This window comes from Myxocyprinus asiaticus, chromosome 36 (assembly GCF_019703515.2).
Source record: "Myxocyprinus asiaticus isolate MX2 ecotype Aquarium Trade chromosome 36, UBuf_Myxa_2, whole genome shotgun sequence".
Lineage (NCBI taxonomy): Eukaryota > Metazoa > Chordata > Actinopteri > Cypriniformes > Catostomidae > Myxocyprinus > Myxocyprinus asiaticus.
In genome coordinates this window covers 26,014,485-26,028,235 of record NC_059379.1, presented here as the reverse complement: position 1 = coordinate 26,028,235, position 13,751 = coordinate 26,014,485, and the positions used below count along the sequence as shown (strand labels likewise).

Below are 13,751 nucleotides of genomic sequence, written 5' to 3'. Positions count from 1 at the left end.
TTACAATGGGTAGCGTTCCTGTCATTACATTTGTAACCCAGGTTACTAGCAGTCCAAGCTGAAGCTAGAATTAAAGGAGACAAAGAAAGTGTTATAGTATGCATAAATATGTAAATTGAGTATTTTTATTTTATTTATATCTGTAGAGTTTAAGAGTGTTGTTTTGAAGAGAGAATAATAAGAAAATGTATAAAGTTGTATCTGCTTGCATCATTGCAGACAGCAGGAGATTTTAAAGGAATAGTTCACCAAAAATGAACATTTGCTGATAATTTACTCACCCTCAGGCCATCCAAGATGTATCTGAGTTTCTTTCTTCATCAAAACAGAATTTAAGACTTTTAGGATTTCGTTTCAGGTCTCCTCCTCTAAACAATGCAAGTAAATGTACTCCATTTTTTGACGGTCCAAAATGCATATTTAGGGTGCATCAAAATAATCCACATGACTCCAGTCGGCAAATAAAGTTCTTCTGAATGCAAACAATTGATTATTTTGAGAAACAAAACAATTATATACTTTTTAACTACAAATGTTCGCTTCCGTACATCTCTGTGACATGCGCTTATGAGAGGGATGACGTAAGCTCGATGGTAAGGTCACGCATCACGTGGAGGAGGAGGCAGGAAGCGCGTCATTGTTTACATTGTTTTTTTTTATTATTATTATTATTTTTTGGAAATGATTTTTTATTTAATTTGATATTGTTTTGAAATTGTTTTGGACTGTTTTGGTTTGTGAACGGCGCTTGGTCTGTGCTCTGTGCAAGTTTCTATTGCAAACCATGACGCACTTCCTGACTCCTCCTCCACGTGACGTGTGACCTTACTAACAATCTTTTTTTGCTCTTCGGGAAACTTTATTTTAATTAAAATCAAGTTCTCTTGTTTGTTTGTTTTTTTTTTCCCCTTTTTTCTTTTCTCTCTCTTTTCCTTTTTATCTTCCCCGGAGTTGGATGCTGATCACATTTTGCTCAATATTTGATGATTTCTAAAGAGGATTCTGAACTCAAATGGTCCCTGCCTCACGCTAAAAGGTGTCAATGCGGTGCAGGAACCGCAAAGTGATGTTGTTTTAATTCACTGTTTTGTTCTTCAGTGCATCTTACCTGTTTCTACTACAGCCAGTGTCATTGTCGTTTCCTTCCCCCCTTGTTGTCGAGCCTGTCTCTTGAGTGAGTTTAGTCTTCTGATAACTGGTCCATATCTGAAATTAGTGCATCCTCCTTGTGCTTACTTCATTGGTTGCAGGGTGCGAGAGAGGATTGCACTCACGTCATGCTCGGGTTACAAATTACTGTTTTTTTTTCTCCCATTTTCTCCCCAGGTTGGCATGCCCAATTCACAATGTGCTCTAAGTCCTCGTGGTGGCGTAGTGACTCTTTCAGGCTAAGTATTTCCCAGAGTTCATCGCGATCGGTGTATTTTCGCCATGATGACGTCAAGGGAAGCTTTTCAACATAAGTTATTTATTATAATCAGATAGTGAAACGTAAGTGAAGCATATATTTATTTTAGTATAATGAAAGTATTCCACATAATATAACGTGTTTGAGATGACTTAATATCAGCATCATAATTAAAAAAATATGTATGTGTATATTTATATACCTCTTTGATATCCTTCTTGCCCAGTAATCACCTTATTTTGTTTGTTCTTGCCTAATACTGCTGGTCATTTTAGTAATTTATCAGCCAGCGTGGCATACAATATGCGGTCTAGTAAATGTTGTTTTAAAATTAAACATTTATCAACTACTACCACAGGTTCTTTCTTATCTTTATGTATTTAAAATATACGTTTTAATGCTTTTTATTTGTTGTATGAAACCACATACTGATAAGTTGTGTAAAGCAGTCTTTGGTTGTCTTACATAAATGACAAGCCAAAGCATATCATTTAAATAGTTTGTATTAGTAGCTATTAATGGATCACACAGGTTTATAGAATTTTTTTAATTAAGTTTTATGCAGTGTATTGAGAAACAAAGTAGAAATAAATTATATTTCATATTTTACAGCAGTTATGGACAACGCAATCAAAATGAGTAAAATAACTGACTTTTACAATTATTTTCACAAAATAAAAACATGATAAAAATTTGACTTACATATTTTCTACAGCTTGCACTGTAGTCTTCTGCCTATGTCAGAGAGGTGGTTCCGTCTAGCTGGGTTAGACCCTAGTTCAACTGTGAAACTTGGGGAGTCAGAGTTACCCCCCACCACATGGACTCGGAAATGTTGTGCGTCTGCGGCAGCCGGATCCCCCCCATCTAAGAAAAAGGCAAATGCTGCTCAAAACAGATGCTGTCCTTTCTTCTGAGATGTCAGAGCTTAAACGTCTCCTTAAATCGCTACAGCCTGTGTTGCCTGCCACTCCTGTAACTATAACACAGGAGGATGAGGATAGTTCAGATAAAAGGAATTGGGGAAGAGCCTCTTGACTCCCCTTTTCTTTCACATCATTCTGACTTGGATGTGTATTCTGACTTGGATGATCATATGGATGCTGTGGATGTTACTATGCAACCTTCCCCCCAGGATGTTCATTCTGGTCTTTCAGCTGCGGGGGGGGGGGGGGGGGGGTTTCTAGTGGGGATTCAGTTCAGTCATCAGGACAGGCTCCATCCTCTTCGGATGACACTTTAGCTTTGCTTCATATGGCGGTTGCACATCTAGGGCTGGACAAGTCACTTGCCCCACTAGCCCAGTCCAATGTCTTTTTTAGACAGTTCTCAGCTGCGACTTCCTTTGCTATGCCACCGTGCAAAGATTTTGTGTCAGAATTTTCTAACACTCTCAGGGGGTCTAGTGCGTCTAATTGGCGATCAAAGACCGCTCGTATGCTAGCGTCTATGGCTGAAGCAGATTCCATTGGGGTGGGCCGCACTCCAGAAATAGAGCAGCCTGTCACAGCCCTGGTGGTGATGAGGCCCTACGGGGCAATGTGCGATACCCCAGCACACAGACTCGCTGCTGAAAAAGGCATACGAATCTGCTGCCTATATAACCTGCACTGAGAATACAATCTGTCAATTACTCCTCGTTACCACCAGTACATTGGAGTTGGTAAACACTTACCCCTCAGTTTCTCAGTTCCTGCAGGCAGTTCTTCTGACTATTTTATATATTATATATATTTATTTATTTATCACACATTATACATTTGCACATATACAGTGAAATTCTTTTTTTCACATATCCCAGCTAAGCTGGGGTCAGAGTGCAGGGTCAGCCATGATACAGCACACCTGGAGCAGATAGGGTCAAGGGCCTTGCTCAAGGGCCCAACAGTGGCATCTTGGCTTGAACCCCCGACCTTCTGATTAGTAACCCAGAGCCTTAACCGCTGAGCCACCACTGCCCTATGGGCCATGTGACCCGTGAACTAGGTACTCTTACTTGGCTTGCTCAGGCGAAACTGCCTGAGGATTGTAAGAAGACTCTGCAGGACCTCCCAATCATTCCTGGGCACCTCTTTGGGCCTAACATTCCAGAACTGCTGGAAAGGCCACTCACCAGCTGACACAGGTGCAGCGTAATCCTGCCTTTAAGGTGCCAACAGCTCAAGCTCACCATCGCTATACAATGCCAGAACAACGATTCCGCCTGCATCCTACTTCACATCCTCAGAACACTCAGAGGCCCCCTGCTGCTGACGATGCCCAATGTTTTCAACCTCATCATTGGCATTTGCCAGGGGGACCATGCCAGTTGCCCCCCCACTGCCAATAAAAGACACACCCATAAAGCCTGAGGTGCTTGGGCTGGCAGTCAATCATTTTTCAATTCAACACTTACAATACTGGAGGAGCACAACAGTAGATCCCTGGGCTTTGACTGCCCTGAGCAGGGGGTATGCTTTACAATTTTGATGCTGGCCCCCCAAGTTCTCGAGGTTTGTCCCTACAGTGGTCAGGGATGCAGTTCATTCAGTGTCTCTCTCTCAGCAAATTCTTTTTCTGTTGAAGAAGGGAGACAGAAAAGGTTCATCTCCTCGTTCAAATGGAGGGTTTTTATTCCACTTATTTTCTAGTTCCGAAAAAAGTCAAAAAAAGGTTTTTGTCCAATTTTTGATTTAAGGCATCTTTACTTGTTCCTGAAAACTCTGCCTTTTCGAATGTTATCTGCACCGACATTCTTCGGTCTGTCATGAAGGAGGATTGGTTTACAAGCGTCGACTTGACGGATGCATACTTTCATGTTCTGACTGCACCTCAGCAATTTTACTCAGTTTCTTCGATTCAGTTTCAAAAACCAAGCTTACCAATTCCTACCATTCGGTCTGTCTCTGGCCCCTTGTGTTTTCACGAGATGCATGAGTGCAGCTCAGTATCCTCTATGGTCCAGAGGAATGCGGATCCTTCCTTATTTGGACGACTGGCTGCTTTGTGCCCCCACAAGGCATCAAGCTCTCTGTGACACCAGACTGCTTTTAGAGCATGTGCAGAAACTGGGTATCGCTGTAAAACAAAAGTGTTGCCTTATTCCAGTGCAGTTGGTTACTTTCATTGGGGTGACTCTGGACCCTTGTGCAATGTCTGCCACTCTGTCACATGTTCGGGCAGACAGTATTCTGCAGCTCCTTGTTCATTTCTGGCTGGGAACAATGTTGCCATACAGAGTGTTACTACAGCTTATGGGGATGCTGACACCTGCCACTTCTGTGATTCAACTGGGCTTGCTCCAACTCAGGCCTCTCCAGTGGTGGAACAACAGTTTGTGGTTGAACCCCACCAGACATCCATGCATTAACACAATGGAATCGCTGGGAGTTTTTAATGACAGGTGTAACCCTAGGGGTCATTCCTTCTCGTCAAGAGGTGGTCATGACCGATGCTTCCCTCATGGGGTGGGGTGCAACATGGAATCACAGGGGTATTTGTGGCCATTTGTCTCAAGATCAGTCCATGGACCACATCAGCCACATCAACCTCCTGGTGTTACACGTGGTTTTCCTATCCCTGAAATATTTCTGCCGGTTCTGGCAGGCCGTCATGTGCTCATTCGGTCCGACAACACCTTGATGGTTTTCCACCTGAACCATCAGGGTGGCACGAAGCCGCTTAATTCCTTGCATCTCACTCACAAGATTCTCACCTGGTCTCTTCCCCAACTAGCATCACAGAGGGCAGTTCACCTCCTGGGGTCGAGCAATCAGGTAGCAGATACTCTATCAAGGGATCTTCTGCATCCGGGAGAATGGAGGCTTCACCCAGATGTGGTGCAGAGCATGTGTCATCAGTTTGGATCTTTTTGTGTCAGAGGCAACAACCCATTGTTGCTTGAGGTTTGTGAGGACAGAGATATCCAGCCAGTTAGGGCAGGATGCACTATATCACCAGTGGCCGTACTGCCTACTTTATGCATTTCCTCCTATTCCACTGTTGTGGGAGACATTACACAGGATGTCCCTGTGCAACCACAGGGTGCTCCTTTTAGCACCCCGATGGCCAGCCAGGCCTTGGTTTCCCATACTTCTGAGGCTATTGGTGGGTAGACCGTGGCACCTTCCACTCTGGAAGGATATGCTATCGTAGATGGATGGCAGTGTTTGGCACCCAGATCCAGCCCATCTGCAGCTTTGGGTTTGGCCTCTGGTCCAATCCTCTTCTAACTGATTGTGAACCTGCTGTTGTTCATACCATTGCTACTGCTAGGGCTGTATCCACACATCAGCTCTATGCTACACATTGGATTTTTTTCTCTTCATGGTGCAGGGATTGTTGGTTGGATCCTACACACTGTGAGTTTTCAAGAGTTTTGAGTTTTTTGCAACATCTTTTGGATGCAGACAAGGCAGCTTCCACATTAAAGGTACAATAAAATGTTGCAGCCATTTCTGCATATCATATACTAGTTAATGTTTCTTCTCTTGGTACCTATAATCTTGTTTGTAGTTTTTTAAAGGGTGTGAGATGTTTAAGGCCAGCCCGCAACCCCGATTTTCCTGTGTGGGATTTACCACTTGTGCTTGACTTTCTCTGTTTGCTGCCTTCGAACTTTTGCAGATGGCTGACCTTACGTGGATATCTTTGAAAACCACCTTTCTGTTGGCCATCGCTTCCACTAAGCGAGTCAGTGAGTTACATGCATTGTCTGTTCGTGAGTTATGCATGCGTTGGTTGCCGGGTGATTCTAGCGTTGTGCTTCAGCCAAATCCATATTTTCTTCCTAAAGTTCTGTTTCTTCAGTTTGTGAATCAGACCATTAATCTGGCTGCATTTCAGTGTTCGTCCCAATCAGATGAGTCAAGGGATCACCTCTTGTGTCCTGTGCGAGCCTTTAGGTGTTACGTGGATGCTACCGTTCCTCTTAGACAAACAGATCAGCTATTTGTTTGCTACGGTGGTGTCCGGAAGGGTGCCACTGTATCTATGCAGAGACTGTCACATTGGATTGTGGAGATGATCACTCTGACATACAGTACAAGAAAACCCAAAAGCCCCTGCCAGGAGGTATTTCTTGTCATTCTACTAGGGCTGTGTCTACATTTTGGGCTGCCTTTAGAGCTCCATGGCAGATATCTGTGCAGCTGCTACCTGGGTTCTCCATGTACCTTTGCTGACTTCTACAAGGTCAATGTTGCTACCCCTCATGCTGCGAGTTCAGCGGTTCTTCAGGGACAGCCTCGACTCTTTTTCAGGTGAGTGGCATTCCTCATGACGATGTTGGTAGTAGTTATTAACTAGTGCTGAAGCATCGCCTCTGGCGGTCAGGAGGAATGAAACAGAATGCTAGTTACGTAGGTAACTGTGGTTCTCTGAATTCCGGATGACCACCAGAGTTATTTGTCACTCAGAATGCACGAGAAAGACCGAGGCTGAACGCTGAGCTAATATGGCTATTATTCTCGAGGCTCAGCCTACGTCACTATGTGACTTTGTTGGTATATTCTCTCGACCTATCTAGCAGGTGCTGCATCCACTAGTGCTTAAGCACCACCTCTGGCAGTCATCTGGAATTCACAGAACCACAGTTACCTACGTAACTAGCAATAAGGTACAATTTACCCTTAGTATACAGACCTAATTATCTAGATTCTTTCGACACTGCCAATGCTGGAGCTACACTGAACTAAATTCACACAGGATGTAAAAAGCTGTGAAATAATGACAGAAGGCATGAATAAAGCATGATCTTGCTTCAGTGTATAATTAAACATTATATATAATTTGGGATGGTGTGACATTGTTCACGTTTTTCACCGTAATAATTACAAGAAAAAAGTTTCCAAACTTCTCTTCTAATTGACAGATTCGTCCAAATCTGAGAAGCATCCTTAAAGTGATAGTTCACCTTTAATTAATATTCTGTCATCATTCCCCTGCCCTCATGTTCTTCCAACTCCGTGAAACTTTCTGTATTCTGTGGAACCCAAAAGATGTTAGACAGAATGTTAGGGAGTGACAGTCTCAGCCACCATTCCCTTTCAAAATATGGAGGGGAAAATAAAACATGCAGTGAAAGTAAATGATGATTAAGGCCTTTGATCCAAAAAAATCAGGATTATCCTGATCCCGGCAGAAGGGTGGATTCAGGGTGGATTTCAGGAACAAAATGTAATACAACTTTAAAATTGGTCAAATAATACAACATTTGTATCATGTAGTATATATACATTTATTTATATTTTGTACTTAATTTGTTTAACCATTACAGTGATAAAGTAGATAAAGTGGACATTAGGCTACCTATTAAGCCTTTTAGTACAGTAAAGTAAAAAATAATCCCCCAAAAAGCTGTCAATATCAAACAAAAATAATATATTTAATTTTAACTGTCATTTATCACTGTATATTAATTACAATGACACAATCATCAGAGATGAACCAGTCAAAAGTAGTTTCCAACAACTGCATTCTAACAATGGCCTCAGTCACCATTAACATTTGTTCCATCTTTTTTCCATACAATAAAAGTGAATGGTGACTGAACCTGTCATTCTGCCTAACATCTCCTTTTGTGTTTCACTGAAGAAAGAAAGTGATACGAGTTTGAAACAACATGAGGTTGAATATATATGATCACAGATTTGTATTTTTGGTTCACCTATCCCTTTAACCATAGTAGCATTACTGTAAAGCATGTACTGCTTTATTTAAAAAATGATCCGTTGTAATAACAGAATATTTTATTGGTTAAATTTCATGCCAAACTACATTTTAGTTTTTTCTTTTCTTTTTTTTTTTTTTTTTACTTTTTAACTTAATCTTTTCCAGACCACTTGAGTTGTTTCTCCAAGTAACTGTTAAAAAATAAATAAAAAAAAATAAAATAAAATAAAAAAAACTTCATTACCTGTTTTCTCTCTTTTTTTTTTTTTTTTTTTTTTTTAACATTTTCTGTTCCTCTTCTAACAGCACCTTAATGAGAACTTTGCGAAGCTGACGACTAGTATGTGCCCCCCCCCCCCGAGACACACACACACACAAACACACAAACACATGCATAAGCTCTGCGTTCCCCCCTGGATGTGATTAAATCCCTGCACTGATCAACTCTATATGCATACATTTCAGATTAAACCCATGGCTGGTGTTTCATATCTTAATTAATAAAAAAACTTGATGAGCCAGCAAAAAAGAAAAAAAAAAAATCTGAATATTAATTAAAAAGTGAAAAAAAAAAAAAAAAAAGAATTAATTATAAAAGTAATTTATGCTGTCCATTCAAGCATGCAGTAATACTAAGTCAGCAGAAAATCACACAAACAAACACATGCAACAAGGCTAGTTTTTGCCTGAAGCACACTGTCAGTAGTAATTCATTCAAATGATTGTTTGATCTGGGAATATTTCTAACTTGTCCATGGTCTTACAGTGATCTAAACAAGACACAGAGGTGGGTAGAGTAGCCAGAAACTGTACTCAAGTAAAAGTACAATTACTTAAAAAAAAATAAAAATAATTACTCAAGTAGAAGTAAAAGTACTAACATAAATATAAAAGAGTATGAAAGTATCCAATTAAAAGAGTACTCAAGTAGTGAGTAACTCGTTACTTTCACAAATGACATAATAGATGTTAAGTCCCCTATATTCCATTACATAATACACATTTAATATGTATTACAGAATTATTATTAATGGCAATTCTGTCATCATTCACCATCATGTTGTTCCAAACCCATATGACTTTCTTTCTTCCATGCAACACGAAGTAGATATTAGACAGAATGTTTGCCTGAGTCACTATTTACTTTCAGTGATTTTCTTTTCCTCCATATTTTGAAAGTGAATGGTGACTGAGACTGTCAGTCCTGAACATTCTGTCTAACATTGTAACACTGACTCAGGCTGAGTGGGATCCATGTGCGGTTTATTAACACAACAAGTTCAGAGTACAAACAGGCGTGGGTAAAATAACCAGGGCAACCAACAATATCAGGTGAGCGAGACCTCCGGTGGTCGACTGAGGAATCTTCACCGGCGTTCGTGACAGAGCCCATCGCACCCCCGCGAGCGGCTCCTGACGCGAGAGCACATCCGACGTCAGGGTCTTCCTCGAGGTCGAGGGGCCGGTTTCTCCGGGTGAGTCCTATGAAATTCTGTGATGAGACTGGGGTCGAGGATATCATCCGCCTTGACCCAGGACCTCTCCTCCGGACTGTACCCCTCCCAATCTGCCAGATATTGGATCTGGCTTTCCCGACGTCTGGAATCTAGCAGATCTCGTACTAGGAATGCCTCCTCGCCATCCACGATCATGAGTGAGGGACCTGCGTCACCGCCTTCCTCCTCCACCCTCGGACCACTGGCAGGTTTCAGCAGAGAGACATGAAAAGTGGGAGAAATACAATAATTAGCAGGTAATTGGAGACGATATGACACATTATTGATTTGTCTTAGGATTTTGAACGGACCCACATACCTGGTACTGAGCTTCTTGCAAGGTAGACAGAGATGAAGGTCCCGGGTTGAAAGCCACACCCACTGTCCTGGAACGTAGTTGGGACTGGGACGACGATGGCGATCCGCTTGTTCCTTTTCCTTGTTGATGGCATGCTGTAGATGGACATGAGCTTGATCCCAAACAGCCTCACTATGCTGAAACCAGTCGTTAACAGCAGGTACATCAGATGGTTCACCAGACCATGGAAATAGAGGGGGTTGGAACCCCAGAACACACTGAAAGGGCATCAATTTTGTGGAGGGTTTGAGGATCGAGTTCTGCACATATTCTGCCCAGGGAACAAAGCGGCTCAAGTCAGCTTGATTCTGTTGACAGTACATTTGAAGGAATTTGGTGAGTTCTTGATTCAGACTTTCCATCTGGCCATTAGACTGGGGGTGATAACCTGAAGTGAGACTTATATTGACATTAAGTAGTCGAAAGAAAGCTGTTGAAACTCTTGATGTAAACTGAGGGCCCCAGTCAGAGACAATGTCTTCAGGAAGACCATAGTAGCGGAACACATAATGGAAAAGATGTTCTGCAGTTTCAAAGGCTGATGGAAGCTTAGACAGGGGTATTAGTCGACATGCCTTAGAAAAACTATCAATGACAGTTAATATGGTGGTGTTACCTTGGGAGAAGGGTAGATCGGTTACAAAATCAATGGCGATGTGGGACCAAGGTCACTGTGGAATGGGTAGAGGTTGTAGCAACCCTGCCGGAAGTTGTCTGGGGGTTTTTGCTGTGGTGCAGGTGTGACAAGCATTCACGAATGTACTGGTGTCTGCCTGTAATGTTTCCCACCAGAACCAATTTCTTAACAAATCATACTGTGGTAGTAATGCCTGGATGGCCAGAGCTTGTGGAGGAGTGCACCCAGTGGATTACCTTTTCTCATAGAGTAGGTGGCACAAACGTTCGGTTGGGTGGACATTCTGGAGGGGCCGGGTTCTGTGCATGTGCCTGGGAGATTTCGGACATGATGTCCCACTGGACCGGAGCTAGGATCAGAGAGGATGAGATGATGGGTTCTGGAGAGGGATTCAGAGGAGTGGAGTCAAATTGACGGGATGGTGAGTCGGCTTTGATGTTCTTTGATCCTGGATGATAAGAGATTGAAAAGTTAAAATGAGTGAAAAATAGTGCCCATCTGGCTTGTCTGGGGTTTAGTCTTTTGGCTGAGCGCAAGTATTTGAGGTTGCGATGATTGGTTAATACCAGAAATAGATGTCTGGCCCACTCCAGCCAGTGTCGCCATTCTTCGAATGCTGCTTTCATGGCTAACAGTTCACGATTGCCCACATCATAATTCTGTTCAGCAGAGGAGAGTTTATGTGAGTAGTACGCACAAGGGAAAAGCTTAGGAGGATTACCTTGGCGTTGAGAAAGGATAGCGCCAATACCAGTGTTTGATGCATCTACTTCAACCACGAAAGGTACGTTGGGATCAGGATGATGCAGAATAGGAGCAGAAGTGAAGTGACTTTTCAATTCATTAAAGGCTTGGATGGCGTCAGAAGACCAGCGAAGCTTGGTATTACCTCCCTTTGTCATGGCAGTGAGTGGAGCGGCGACAGTGCTGAAGTTTCGAATTAATCTTCTATAAAAATGTGCAAATCCTAAGAATCATTGTAGTTCCTTTACAGTAGTGGGTTGAGGCCAGTTTAAAACCACTCGTACCTTTCCCTCGTCCATAGACACATAGGCATGCAAGCACTGCCCCAGGAGGAGGCAGACCCAGCCCTGTCGTTGCTGTGTCCGGTGCGCGCTTTTACGCATCTATTTGGATCGCACGCAGAGCTTTAGAGTCTCTGAGCAGCTGCAATCCCATCGCATGATTTGTTTCTCACGCCATGAAATTTGCAGGTTAAGGTCCTGCAGCCAGGGTAATCTGAGGATAACTGGGTGGTGTGGAGAGTGGATGATGAAGAGGCGTGTTGTTTCAGTGTGTAAAATGCCAACTTGCAGAATGAGGTCAGTGGTGATGTACAGAACCTGGCCGGTCCCCAGGGGATGCCCATCTAGCGCTACCACTGCCAAAGGAGAGTCACAAGGAATTAGTGGTATCTTATGCTATCGGGCTAAATTTTCATCAATAAAGTTGCCTGCTGCCCCCGAATCGAACAAGGCTTTAGTGATGATGGTATCTGACAGGAAAGTTAATTTTATTGGCACTTCAGTACAAGCAGCGGTTTGGATAGAAGGAATCAACACACCCTGCGATTGTGTGTTTGAGGGGGTCGTGTCGGACAGTCAGCTCTTAAATAACCCGTTTGGCTGCAATATAAACAGAGATGGTTCCTGATGCAGTGTTCACGCTCCTCTGTGGTAAGATGAGTTCGACCAATCTGCATGGGTTCAGTGACATCACTTGGTTGATGTGTTTGAGTGAGAGGACTGGTAAATCGATTTGATCTCCTGGAGCGAATGAGATTGTCAATACGAATAGCGAGGTCGATGAATTGGTCCAGGGTTCTGCCTTCATCATGGCAGGCCAGCTCAGATTGCACGTCAATGTTTAATCCTTGACGACACAGCAGTTTTAGTGTGTCCTCCATCCACACAGTCTGCACAGCGAGAGTGCGAAAAGACAGAGCGAATTCAGCTGCAGTATTTCTACCCTGACGAAGCGCAAGCAGTTGCTCACCAGCACTCCATCCTCCCTCAGAATGTTCGAACACCTCTCTCAGACGTTGAACAAATTCATTGAAAGTGGTGCAGTTTAGTCCTTGATTGGCCCAGACAGCTGTTGCCCATTCCAACGCCTTACCCGTGAGCAGAGAACACACAAGAGAGATCTTATTATCATCTGACGGGTATAACGAGGGCTGTTGAGCAAGGAACAAAGAGCATTGTATAAAGAAACCTTTAACTTGATTGTGGTGCCATCAAATTTTTCTGGAAAGGCTAAACGTGGATTAGCAGTCACTGTACTGTGAGGCATTATGACTGGTACCTGACTTGCTTGAGGCGTTGTGGAAGCAGATTTAGATGTGGGCTGATGGAGACTCTGCACGGATTTCACTAACTCTTCCGTTAGTGTGGTGAGTCGGCAAAGTTGTTGTTGGTGAGATGCCAGTAGGTTAGCTTGGGCAGAGAGTTCACTGGACAGATGCATGAGGACCGCTGGATCAGTAGTAGGCGAAGTCTTCTTTAACACTGACTCAGGCTGAGTGGGATCCATGTGCGGTTTATTAACACAACAAGTTCAGAGTACAAACAGGCGTGGGTAAAATAACCAGGGCAACCAACAATATCAGAGACAGGGCAGTAACATAGTCAAACAGGCAAAGGATCGGGGCAGGCAGCAAAACAGCAGTAGAGATAGTCCAGGCAAACACAGTAATAGGCAGGCAGCAGAGAATCATACAAGGTAAATCCAAAGCAGAGTCAAACACGGGTAGATCAACAGAGTAAGTAATAACGCTCAGAAATGTAGCTGGGGCAAACAAGACTTCGCAATGAATGAACACACACATCGGGCTTAAATAGAGTGATATGAGGCAGGTGTAGGGTAATCAGTCCAGGCATGTGGGCACTTGGGAAGTGTAGTTCAATGTTAATATTCAGGTGAGTGTGACCTCCGGTGGTCGATTGAGGAATCTTCACCGGCATTCGTGACAAACATATTTTGTGTTCCACATAATGCAAAGTATCACACTGGTTTGGAACAACATGAGGGTAAGGAAATGATGACAGAATATTAATATATGGCTGAGCTATCACTTTAAAGGTTTAAAAGTTTACCCAAAAATGAAAATTCTCTCAACATTTACTCACCCTCATGCCATCCCAGATGTGTATGACTTCCTTTGTTCTGCAGAACACAAATTAAGATTTTTAGAAGAATATT

The 13,751-nt window shown here is 42.9% G+C and overlaps 1 pseudogene; it reads left to right on the top strand.

Moving 5' to 3' along the window:
* Positions 1–13,751, top strand: part of LOC127427203 (dynein axonemal heavy chain 9-like) — a 272,019-nt pseudogene that overhangs the window by 135,057 nt on the left and 123,211 nt on the right.